The following is a 7,966-nucleotide window of genomic DNA, read 5'->3' as shown; positions in this document are numbered from 1 at the left end:
TTTCTTGCTTTTCTTTTCACTGCTGTAGTGAACCACATCTCTAAGCACCGGGAGTCGTGAACCACACACAAGGTCCTTCCTAAACTAGAAATAAGTGAAATAATTGTTTTGGGTCACCCTGGCTTTTGTGTTCAGTAGTTACTAGGGGAAGTTGCCCGGCTTGGTATCTCTCTTCCCTATAGAAAACCAATCACAAGTCCCTCCTTATTTTCACTCCAAAAACCAGGAAAAAGAGCAAATCTTGGATAGCCTAACTTGTTTTTTTGCCCTGGAAAAGGTAGCTACTATCCCTACTGGATTTCCAGAAAACGGAATGTACCTAGGGAACCCTATTGATCAGATCAGAGACTGAACCTAGTGATCTTTCTCCTGCTGGCAAGCATCGATACCTATCTCCTAATGAATTGATCTTCTCTTGGGCTCTAATTCACACAATCGGAAAGCCCTTGCGATGTGGGTCACCCTTTTCCTCTATACATCTGTTCAGCAAAGGGGGCTTGCTATTCTCTGCAATTGAAGGTTGTCCCTACATATCTCTTATTTGTGTGGATCAATCATCCAACATTTCTTCTTTCTTTCATTAAAAGCGTAGGTAGAATGCGTATAGTAATGGTAGAGTTGATGTATGGCTAAGCAGGGTTGATGGAGCTCTTGGAAAGAAGTCAGTATCCAGCTTATCCCTAGTCTACCACTCTGCTGTGAAGTCAGATACCCATTAACAAGGAAGGTTGTAGTGAACCTCTTCCTTAAGGGATGGTGGAATGCACACATCCCGAAATACAATTGGGTGATCCATTAAGCTAACCAAGATCTATGAACAACCTAGTGACGCGGTGGCAAGCATCGATACGAGGAAGGTGATAGATCAGATACGATTTCCTTCATAGGATACTCTTTTTCCTTTGGATTGTGGAATGATAGGAAGGGCCTAGTAGTGATTTAGTGCGATGTGAGGTGCCCCGCGCGTGAGACTTTCTGAGGTTAAGAAAATAATAACAGGGCGGCTTTCTTAGACTCGGCTCTCTAGCACTCTTTGAGTAAGTTCGTTAACGAGGTAGCAGTTCTACACGATTGAAAATAGACCTATCTTCTCTTTCTTGGGCGGGGCACCAAATTCATGTATCTTTACCAATTAACCAATTTTTGGACGTTGGGGTGGATCCTAAGGAGATACCACTTCCTCATGAATTTATCTTGAATCGAGACCTTTTGGCTCAACTTTATCCTAGTTTTGCCGAAGGAGCAACCCCTTTTTTCACTTTAAATTGTACCAAATACGCAGAATTTCTGACTTTTCGCGGACGACTAGATCCAGTAACTGGTGGTCTCTGGCTGACCGATACTGCGCACCATCATTTAGCTATTGCTATTCTTTTCCTAATCGCATGTCATATGTATCGGACCAATTGGGGTATTGGCCATGGACTTAAAGATATTTTGGAGGCTCACAAGGGACCATTTACAGGACAAGGCCATAAGGGTCTTTATGAAATCTTAACAACGTCATGGCATGCTCAATTATCTCTTAACCTAGCTATGTTAGGCTCTACAACCATTGTTGTAGATCATCATATGTATTCTATGCCTCCCAATCCATACCTAGCTACAGACTATGGTACACAACTTTCCTTGTTCACACACCACATGTGGATTGGCGGATTTCTAATAGTCGGTGCTGCTGCACATGCAGCAATTTTTATGGTAAGAGACTATGATCCAACTACTCGATATAACAATCTATTAGATCGCGTCCTTAGACACCGCGATGCAATCATGTCCCACCTTAACTGGGTATGTATATTTCTAGGTTTTCACAGTTTTGGCTTGTACATTCATAATGATACCATGAGTGCTTTAGGCCATCCACAAGATATGTTTCAGATACTGCCATACAATTACAACCTATCTTTGCTCAATGGGTACAAAATATCCATGCTACTGTGCCTGGTGTAACAGCTCCTAGTGCAACAACAAGTACTAGCTTAACATGGGGAGGCGGCGAGTTAGTAGCAGTAGGTGGCAAAGTGGCTTTGTTACCTATTCCATCAGGAACCGCAGATTTTTTAGTCCATCACATTCATGCATTTACCATACATCTGACTGTATTAATACTTTTGAAAGGTGTTTTATTTGCTCGGAGTTCCCGTTTGATACCCCATAAAGAAAATCTAGGTTTTCGCTTTCCTTGCGATGGCCCTGGCCGACTGGGAACATGTCAATTATCTTCCTGGGATCATGTTTTCTTAGGTTTATTCTAGATGAACAATGCAATTTCGGTAGTCATTTTCCATTTCAGTTGGAAAATGTAGTCGGATGTTTGGGGTACTATAAGTGATCAAGGGGTGGTAACTCATATTACAGGGGGAAACTTTGCACAGAGTTCCATTACGATTAATGGGTGGCTTCATGATTTCTTTTGGGCACAGGCATCGCAAGTCATTCAGTCTTATGGTTCTTCATTATCTGCATATGGTCTTTTTTTCTTAGGTGCTCATTTTGTCTGGGCCTTCAGTTTAATGTTTTTATTCAGTGGCTGTGGTTATTGGCAAGAACTCATTGAATCTATCGTTTGGGCTCATATCAAAATTCAAAGTTGCTCATGCTACTCAGCCTAGAGACTTGAGCATTATACAAGGACGTGTTGTAGGAGTAACCCATTACCTTCTGGGTGGAATTGCCACGACATGGGCATTCTTCTTAGCGAGAATTATTGCAGTAGGATAGTGGCTAGGAGGATTTGAAAGGCATATGGAATTAAGATTTCCCAAGTTTAGCCAAGGCTTAGATCAGGACCCCACTACTCGTCGTATTTGGTTTGGTATTGCTACCGCACATGATTTTGAAAGTCATGATGATATTACTAAGGAACGTCTTTATTAGAACATATTTGCTTCTCACTTTGGGAAGTTAGCAATAATCTTTCTATGGACGTCCGGAAATCTATTTCATGTAGCTTGGCAAGGCTGGATACAGGATCCTTTACACGGAAGACCTATTGCTCATGCCATTTGGGATCCTCATTTTGGTCAACCCGCCGTGGAAGCCTTTACTCGATGAGTTGGCTGCTTGCCATAATCTTGTTGTCTTCTTCTTTCCCTAACCTTATCTTAGCCTTAGGCACCTCTCGGAAACTTCATAATCTGAATCACTTTCCTCTCCGGGTAGTAACCATAACTTTAACTAGGAACTCGACATTATAGGACCGAGTCTTCTTTAGTAGTAGCTGTCTGAGTTTTTCCGCTTTCCCTGATCTCCGCCACTTCATCCGTTGTGGCCCGTAATGTCATAGCTTTCAGGGTTGGGTTCTGATAGAACTCTATCCATAGAGACCTCCTCCCTTTGCTCGTATATAGCACTTATAAGAGTGACTTCTCCCCGATAACGGTTTAGAGTATAGAGAGGATGCCTTTATATAAATAATAGTAATAGTGAAAGACAGAAAGTAAAGACTAGATTAGATGTCCGACATTTCTTTTTTATCGAGTTTTTCGAAGATTGATTGGACTTGAATTCCCACTTGATTTCTTTTTCTCTCTCCTCATGTTTTGCTAATAGTATATATCAACATGGAGATATGAAAGTAGAGAACGCATTGCATTCAATGTGATTTCCGCTGCCTTGCTTTGATTTCGTGCGTTTAAAGGCAGGGTTGAGCAACTAATCATAAGCCAGCAAGGATGCATTTCCCGTGCCCCTATTTAGTTAGTACTTTCGAGTTAAGAGCGAGAAAACGAACTATTTCATTTAATAAAAAAACTGCAACGGCTGTAGAGTGAAAAGGCTATGAGGATGGCTACGACTTTGAAGCTCCTTTATCTACCATAGATAGAATGGAAGAGTTTTTCTCACTGCACAGATCCACCAAGGCTAGGGATATCCAACGGGATGGAGCTATTTCCCTTGGCACCTTATAGTCCTCAGACGATGAACAGAGCACTAGATGCCCTAATCTACTCCTATGCTAAGTGTCTTTGTTTGGTTTGATTTCTTGTGAAAGCGGCTAGCCCTATCATTAAAGCATGCCTGTTCCATATTAAAGGTGATGTTGGTAGGGCTGGTAGGGGAAGTAAGAAATAGGTGAGACTCGTTAATGAAACTAGCCTTCAGCCTTAGATTTCTAAGTTCTGTTTCCACCATTACTAGTGTTTCCTTGCTTTTCATAATAGAAAAGGATCAACTAAACTAAACCAGAGATTGTCATAGAGATTGGCAGGACTGGGTATTATTCTGGGCGATGAAATGGATGGATTTTTTGAAACATAACTCACTTCACCTATAATCGAATTTGGAAAAGGGAACTAGCTGCTGCAATAAATCAAGAAGAAAGCAGGCGCAAAAGAGATGCTAAACGAGAGAGATTGTAGACCGGCCATGGTCGGGGTTGATCGATCGCTCCTTAAAAGGGAGTTAACTGCTTCAAACCATACATGAAACTTATCTCATAGAGTGAGCTAGCCCCAGATAGCGAAGGATAGCTATTGACTTATTGGGAAACCCCCCTCCAATACATGCTTATCCTAGAACCCCTATTCCTTCATTTTAGGTTTTCATGGCCGATTCAATAACATAGTTCGCACACCTCTTTTCAATTCTCTAGAGATAGTTGTCACTTATCTCTTCTTCTGGGTCCCTCCAATTTGGTTGGAAGTTTCCTGCTCCAGTTGGGAAAGCAAGGGCCCTAGTTTCGTTATTGAGTCTCGTTATGGTCGAATATGAATGAATCCTGGAATGGAATAAAAACATGAGTAAAATGCATCATAGTCCTTCAATCGAACAGTCAACTAGTTCATATCTAACCTTATGTGTTCTTTTCCCGCACCTTAGCTTCAAATAATTGAATGAATGAGTGCTATTTCAGAGTTCAAGTTTAGGTATTAGCTCGCTACAGTTTATTCAGTACTTCTGTCCCTTTGTTCGGTGAACTAGTTCTGGATATAAGCATTAGAATGAGAGTGGCTACATATTCGGATTACTTGACTCGCTTTCCTATTTCCGAATCCCTTCTTGCATACAATCCTAATTCACAATCCGATTCTTGCTCGATTCTATAATGGAAAACAGACCTTGTGCCATGGATTTGATGAAGCTTGAAAGGAATCCCCTTGTTCGAAGCCAAAGATAAGAAGCATACGGGTGACAACCCCAATCCTTATATATCAATCCAATTACTGGAGGAGCGGAGAACTAAGTTTGCCTGACGCCCGAAAACAACTTGTTTTTTTGGTCGAAGAGGAAGAAATAGAGAAAGATTGCCGCTTTTCATACGCTAATTCATGATTCAAAGTAGAGCGAGTGAGGGAGCTATACCCGGGACTCAATCAACATATGCCAAGTGTTCCGTAGTCTATGGGCAGCACTCCGAAGGAAATTTATAGTCTAGGCATGTCGTAGTAGTCATTAGACAGAAAGAGGAGAAACTTAACATGTCTTATTCTGAATTCATGCTGTTGTCGTTATGTTCCAGCAAGGAAATAGTCATTCTTTTATTCCGAGCGTTCGACTAACGACACAGATTTCTAGTGCTATAACAGAAACTGCCCTTAACGCGCAAATGAAAGCCCTCACAACACTCTTTACCTGCAACTACTCCTGCTTATGGTAGTAGATAAATAGGTGGTGGACATGTATCTGCAGCCTCTCCTACTGGTAGATTGACTGTTTTATATGGACTAAAAAAATGGAGGGTAGTGCTTGAGAATGCTACTCTATTCCTGGAATTAGCCATCCCCTTCTTTGACTATTCGACCTGCTCCTCGAAGCAAGGAAGGGAATGAAGATGGCATTGAATGCCCTTTCCGCAAGAAGGATAGGAGTTGGCTTACCGCATCTACCTTCTCATCGCGGGATAAGGGCTGGGGCGTTAACTTAAGTACTAAAGTTGTTGGAGCAACTGCCTTTGTTGATTCCCCATGAAGGAATCAGAATATCGCTACTTCCCCTTACTGCCCTAAGCGGGGGAGATGGATTAAAAACCTTGTGTGAAGGAAAAGCTGTCAAAGTCGTTGACCATTAATCCGGTTGAAGGACAAATGGACAGTGAATCAACGGAATCGAGTTGTTCTAAGGATTCGGATTCGGCAGTCGAGACATCTATATCTATGGAATTTCAAAAGAGAGAAAAGGATCTGAATCCGACCCGAGCTCTCATTTACTTCAATCAAAAAAGGTAGGTCATAACACAGATTGAATTATACCTTACTCAATCACTCATCGCTGGAAAAAGTAGAGCGATTTCCTCGCAAAAAAGCACGAGCGAGATATTCTTCCTTAACAGGGATCTCAATTGCGGGAAGAAGTACAAAGGTCAAAGGCAGAAGTGGAAGGGTCAAACTCCTCTATTGTGTAAAGACAGGAAGGATAAAAGTGTAAAATCACTTGTTTGAAACATCTAAAAAATAGAAATGGCTATTAGAATTGTATTTTCGGTGGTCAAAGGGAAGGAATTAGAAAAGTGGGAAGCGCTCTCAAGGTAGAATGAGTTCCAGGCAAGTATGTCCATTGAAAGGAAAGAGTCCCTAAACAGACAGGTTTTCAGCAAATAAGACGGGTCCTGGTCTTCGGCAACAAAAGAAGCCGAAGCGATAGCTCGATCAAAGAACCTTTATAGATCCTCAACATCCTCAGGTTCTGGATACACAGCTAGAAGGGAATCTTCCTGTTCAAATGGAAGATTTTCGAAAGAGAGGGGAGAAATCAATCACATGTCTGAGGGCATCAAGCTATTATATAATATGTAACGGCTGAAAAAGCTATTCTTGGTAGATCCACTTGTCAAGGCGCAGAAAGCCGTGTTCCTTCTCAGCTCACGCTTTCCTGATTGATTTGAAAGACCCTACACACCACCCTATCCTTGGCTTTCTTCCCACTTTCAAAGAACTTGCCATGATTCTTTCGATTCTATCTCCTCGCTTTAGCTCTTATGCTTCTTATTAAAGGAGTTATGCCACTCCGAGTCCATCAGTGTTGAAGGAATGGACGGACATAGGCAAAGACAAAGTACTTATTTGGCTACCGATAGAGAGCAGAGCTAGGGACAAGATGCCTAGGACCTGGAGGAGATCCATAAGAACCAAGTCATGGAGAAGACAGCATCAAACTGGAGATAATAAACCTAACACTCTGTGCTTTAATCGAGAATGGATACAGGGTTGTCGAGCGAAACCTTTATTAGGGGGTTGACCTACCTTGTTTTGTTGACTTATTGCTTTCCAGCAAAGCGTGCCGGCCCTATCTCTAAAGCACCAAACTTCCACATTTTAGGAGATGCCCTATCTTCCCTTAAAGAGCCAGCTTATTGAATAGAGCTGTCACTCCTTACATTACCTAAGACCCCTTCGGGATATCTTTTCAAAACCTTTTAGATGAAAAGAAAAGATGTTTGCGATCCCTTGCCCGCTCGATTAAAGAAAGTGGGATCTGGCCTTGCATTTTTTTAGATAGGGCTCCCTCACGGCATTCTTGCTCTTGCATTTGAAAGTTGAATCAGGATTCCATCTAGAGAAAGGTTCCGAATGGAACTAGTGAATGTGTATGCTGAACGTGGGCAGGTATACCTGACCTTTGTTATTAAGCTATGATCTCTCTTCTCTCTCTTGAAGTTCCCACAAAGCGACTCTGAACCTAAGACCGGGTTGTGGGATGTCTTTTGATATTCTAAACTAAGAAAACGCAATTGGATTTCTTTTTATATCCCTATGATAGGAAACGAAAGAAAAGGTCGAGCTTAAGCCGATTCCATTGCGGAAAGAAAAGAGTCTCTCCCATTCCCACTTGATACGTCAAAAACAATTGACTAATAAGGGGAACCAACCAGTCGAATTCGATTAATTATGTCACTCCGCATTACAAGAAAAGGGTAGCAGCTTTCTACTAAAATGGGCTTTGGCACTCCTTCCGCTATTACTCGAAATAATAATAATCGTGAAAGGGCAGTCGAATTTGTGACTACGTCAAAGGCTCGTTTCAC

Source organism: Aegilops tauschii, chromosome 7 (assembly GCF_002575655.3).
Source record: "Aegilops tauschii subsp. strangulata cultivar AL8/78 chromosome 7, Aet v6.0, whole genome shotgun sequence".
Taxonomy (NCBI): Eukaryota; Viridiplantae; Streptophyta; class Magnoliopsida; order Poales; family Poaceae; genus Aegilops; species Aegilops tauschii.
Note: the sequence above shows the minus strand (reverse complement) of the source record.